The 5,000-nt window shown below is 50.7% G+C and overlaps 2 non-coding genes and 1 pseudogene across 2 annotated transcripts in view; all 3 read right to left on the minus strand.

Moving 5' to 3' along the window:
- Window positions 1-4,537: 4,537 nt before the first annotated feature.
- Window positions 4,538-4,656, minus strand: LOC131126643 (5S ribosomal RNA). Its single transcript, XR_009129220.1, has one exon. It is a non-coding gene; the product is annotated as a 5S ribosomal RNA (ribosomal RNA).
- A 112-nt stretch (window positions 4,657-4,768) lies between these two features.
- LOC131126698 (5S ribosomal RNA) lies at window positions 4,769-4,887 on the minus strand (annotated as a pseudogene).
- A 112-nt stretch (window positions 4,888-4,999) lies between these two features.
- Window position 5,000, minus strand: part of LOC131126937 (5S ribosomal RNA) — a 119-nt gene continuing 118 nt past the window's right edge. Inside the window, exon 1 of the ribosomal RNA XR_009129451.1 lies at window position 5,000. This exon is cut by the window's right edge and continues 118 nt beyond it. This is a non-coding gene — a ribosomal RNA (5S ribosomal RNA).

A 5,000-nucleotide genomic window follows, 5' to 3' on the forward strand; every position in this document is an offset into this window, starting at 1 on the left:
GTACACAAAGTCATGCACAAGCCTACCCCAGGCCTCCATGACTTCTTTAAAGAAGGTGGGGGTGCCCTCGTGCAGCCTCCCTCTCAGGTCCATCAGTAGGCTGTATTGCCCACACCGTCCATATTTGAAGAGGGTCTCTCGGAAGAAGGGCTTCCACCCACAGTCTGTTTCTCCCTGCAAATATTTTATCACCATCCTGGTTCTGATTGCCGCTTTTTTGGTCTGTAAGTCCACCAGTTTTAGCCCGCCCTCTTTATACTGTCCTATCAGGGTTTTTTGTGCAATGCGCACGCCTTTCCCCTCCCACAGGAAGTCGCATATGGTTCTCTCTGCTTCGGCCGCTGCCCACTGGGGCAGGCTCACCACTCCCAGGGCATATACCAGTTTGGACATTAACAGAGAGTTTATGATGACCACCCTCCCTTTTAGGGTCAGCTTTCGTGCTCTCCATCTGTTTACGGTCTGTTTGATCTTGTTTAAGGTTCCCGTCCATGTCAAGTTGGTCACTTGTTTGTCGTTTGCGCCTATATATATGCCGATGATCTTTATGCAGTCTTGTGCCTCCTTAAACGGCAGATCGCATTTCTGTCCCTCAAAGTTGCCGATGTATAAAATCTCGGACTTGTCCATATTAATTTTTGCGCCCGCTGCCCTCCCGTATTTTTCCACGCATCCCATTGCATTGCGCACATCCTCGGCGTCTTTCAGAGTCAGGGTTGTGTCATCCGCGTATTGGTGGATGACGCTCCGCCCTCCTCCCGGTATCGCCACTCCCTTTATTTCTCTGGTGGTTTTTATGAGAGCGGCGAGGGGTTCTACCGCAATGGTGAATAGCGGGGCGGATAGCGGGCAGCCTTGTCTCACCGATCTCGTCAGGGGGAAGGTGTCTGTCATTGTGCCATTTATTTTCACGCAACTTCTCGCCTGCCCGTACAGCAGCTGCAGCCATCGTAGCATCCTTTTGCCCACCCCTACTTTTTGCATCGTCTTCCATATGAAAGGGTGCTCCACCCTGTCGAAGGCTTTATTCAAGTCTAGGCTGATCACTATCCCGCTTTCTTCCTTCATGTGTTCCACCACGTTTTGCACGGTTCTCACTGTGTCTGTGATATCTCTTCCCGGCACACTGTACGCCTGGGTGGGTGAGATAATTTCTTTTAAGACTCCTTTTAGCCTGTTTGCTAACACTTTGGCGAGTATTTTATAATCCACATTTAGCAGGCTTATTGGCCTGTAGTTCTCTAGTTTTTCCCTGTCGCCTTTTTTGTGGATGAGGGTGATGATGCCCGTGGCCATAGAGGTCGGCATCTCTCCCCTCTCCTCCATGCGTTGGTATACTTTGTGCAGCATGGGTGCCAGCGTAACGGTGAATGCTTTGTACAATTCGGCCGTAAGGCCGTCGCTTCCGGGACTTTTGCGGGGCTGCAGTTCTTTAATTGCTTTTTCTATATCCGCTATGCGTATGTCTCTTTCACAGGCGCGTCTTCCGGCCTCGGTCACCTTTGCGGTGACTCTTTCTATGATCTCATCTGCGCTTTGTTCGTTGATTTGGCCTCCTGTGAAGAGGTCTGCATAGTAGTCTCTCGTGATTTCGAGGATTTCAACAAAATCTGAGGTTGTTTGGCCCTTTTTGTCTTCTAGTTGTTTTATGTACATTTTCCTCTGTTTTTCTTTCTCAAGGTTTAAGAAGAAACTGGTGTACTTTTCGCCCTTTGCTGCCCAAAGCGCTTTACTTCTGATGATTGCGCCTTCGCACCTTTCTTTTTCGTATACGGCCAATTCCTTTTTTAATTGGAAGTATTTTTCGATGTTATATTTTGGTATTTCTTCTATCTTTTTTTCCTCTATTGCTATTTTGCTTTCCAGCATTACTCTGTTTTCGTTGTCTATTTGCTTTTTCCGTTTGGCAAATTTTATGCTCTGCTTTTTGATGAAAGTCTTTATCGTCTCCCATCCTTGGATGGCATCGTCCTCCATCAACTCCTGCACAAGTTCACTTTGGAGCAGGGTGGTTATCTTATTTTTGTATGCCGGGTCTTGTACTAGCGAGGAGTTGAGGCACCAGGTTCCCCCGCCCTTCCCCTCCCCTTTGGGCCCTAAGGTTAATGTCATGATAGCGTGGTCGCTTAATTCTGTAAACTCCCACTTCAGTTCGCGTACATGTCCTATAATTTCTTCCTTTGCAATACACAGGTCTATTCTACTCTGTTTCAGTTTTTTCCGCACCACCTGTTTTCTTGTATACCCTCTTTGGTTGGGGTTGTCGTTCCTCCACACGTCAACAAGGTTTTTGTCTTTTAGCAGGCTGAGTAGGGCTGCTCGGGAGACATCGGGTTTGAAGGTGGAGGCGCTGCAAGCGTCCATCCTGGTGCAGCGTACGTTAAAGTCCCCTACCAGCAGCGTGTTTGGTATGCATAAGGGGCCCAGCCATTCGAAGAAAGCCTTCCTTTCGATTTCATTATTCGATGCGTAGATGTTTATCAACCTGTATTTTATTTTGGCCCGCATGAAGTCTACAATTAGCGCTCTTCCTTCGCTGTTTGTTTGTATTTGGACCGCATTTTCAACGCAGTTCTCTTTTAGGAGTATGGCTACGCCGCATGACTTTTGTGTCTTGTTGTTAACGAATATCGGCCCTGTCCATCTCTTTCGTATTTCCGGGAGGAGTTCGTTTGTCCATCTTGTCTCTTGCAAGCATACTATGTCCGCGTCTAGTCTGTGTAGTGCTCTTTCAAGTTTGTTCATATTTCTGACGCCGTTTATGTTTAAATTTGAAATTGTCACGGCGTTCATTATCTTTTGTGGGTGGGAATTATCTACCTTACATTCTATACAGTTTTCTCTCTTTTTTCCTCTTGTAACTTTTAAGCTGTTGGATCTCCATTTCATCCGGGCTCGAAAGGTCGCCCATTTCCTCCCACCTGCCTGTGGCTTCGTCGCCCCCGTCGTCGTCCCTCGCCGTGCTGGGGCCTGCTTTTGCTCCGTCGTTCCCTGTTTCCGCTTTTGTCACCGCTCCCGCCGTTCTCCTCGTCTTCGTCGCTGGTGTTGTCGTCGTCGTCGCTGCCGCCTCGGCCGCCGTCGTCGTCATCGCTGCTGCCTCAGTCGTCGTCGTCGCTGCCGCCTCAGCCGCCGCCGCCTCAGCCGCCGCCGTCGTCGCTGCCGCCTCAGCCGCCTCAGCCGCCTCAGCCGCCTCAGCCGCCGCCGTTGTCGCTGCCGTTGTCGCTGCCGTTGTCGCTGCCGTTGTCGCTGCCGCCTCAGCCTCAGCCGCCTCCTCCGCCACCGTCTCTGTCACCGCAGCCGCCGTCGCTGTCACCGCAGCTGCCGTTGCTGCTGTCATCGTCGCCGCCGCTGCCACCTCCATTGGCGTTGGCATCCTCTCCATTCTCTTTTCTTCTCCTTCACTTAGCACTGTAGCTGCCGGCGTTTCCATGTCTCTCTCCAGCGCTCCCTCAACCAGCATCTCCGCCTCTGCTGTCAAGCCGCCCCCCAGCACCGCCTCAGCCTGCATCGGCAATGGGCCGCGATCGCCCCTTTCATTCTCCTCACACTCTCTGGCGTAGTGGCCTTGCTCGCCACATTTAAAGCACTTAAACTCCGGGCAATCTCGGATAATGTGGCCGGGCTGGATGCACAATCTGCATACCTTCCTCTGGCGGTCGTGTAGCACCCGAAAGTGTTCTTCCCCCTCGAGGGTCTCAAACTTAGTTGCAAATGGTAGGGAGCGGACTTTTTCGTTGAAGCGCACCTTTAGGTAGCGTGTTCCGTCTGCAATGTCGGTGCCTGGCCACATGCGCCTTCTGATGGTGGACACTGCCTGAACTCCCCATTCCTCCAGCTTCTTCAGGATCACCTCATCTTCAATGTACACTGGAAGGCCAAGGAACGAGACGACGAGCTCGTCATTACGAATTTCTGACGCTATAATCTTATTGGTCTTCAATGTGATGCCGTCCAGCAGACGGTCCTTTCCTTTTTTGTCTTCTGTAGTAACTTCGAATTTTGTCAGGGATTTTTGGCGGCATCCCACCACTCGTCCACATTCTTCTCTAATTTTCTTACATATCTCCATCATCGTTACTTTTTCCTGTCCTACTACTTCCACTGCCGCTGTTAATTGTCTTTCATACTTGTTGTCTGCATTTGTTGTCTCGTCCACGCTTTTCTTCTCTGCTCGCTCCATTTTCCCTCTTATAGGCCCCGGCATCATTTGACACCCACCCCCCCCAGCCGCGGTTGGTGGTGGTGGGGGCGTGGGGTTGCTTCGTACAAGTATTACGTTTTAGGCGGAAATTTGGGAAAAATTCTTCAAAAGAAATCGGAAGACAGGGAGTACACACTCAGGGTTGCCTCTTGTTTGCTCACACTCTCACCTGCACTCAATCACCAATCAGTGATCGGATGTTTTCAGGGTAGTATGGCGTAAGCTGCCAGGGATACTGAAAAGATCTTATTTGAAGGCGACGCAGGCCAAAATAGACTCCAGCAAAAAGTGTCAAACAGCGCCCTCTGCTGTCAGACAAGAGCAGAAACCATAAAAAGCTTCCAGCACCTGGTATTCCCAGGCGGTCCCCCATCCAAGTACTAACCAGGCCCGCCCCTGCTTAGCTTCCGAGATCGGACGAGATCGGGCGTTTTCAGGGTAGTATGGCCGTAAGCTGCCAGGTCAACTGAAAAGATCCTATTTGAAGGTGACGCAGGCCAAACTAGACTCCAGCAAAAAGTGTCAAACAGCGCCCTCTGCTGTCAGGCAAGAGCAGAAACCATAAAAAGCTTACAGCACCTGGTATTCCCAGGCGGTCTCCCATCCAAGTACTAACCAGGCCCGCCCCTGCTTAGCTTCTGAGATCGGACAAGATCGGGCGTTTTCAGGGTAGTATGGCCGGAACCTGCCAGGGCAACTGAAAAGATCCTATTTGAAGGTGACGCAGGCCAAAATAGACTCCAGCAAAAAGTGTCAAACAGCGCCCTCTGCTGTCAGGCAAGAGCAGAAACCATAAAAA

Source organism: Doryrhamphus excisus, chromosome 3 (genome assembly GCF_030265055.1).
Source record: "Doryrhamphus excisus isolate RoL2022-K1 chromosome 3, RoL_Dexc_1.0, whole genome shotgun sequence".
NCBI lineage: Eukaryota > Metazoa > Chordata > Actinopteri > Syngnathiformes > Syngnathidae > Doryrhamphus > Doryrhamphus excisus.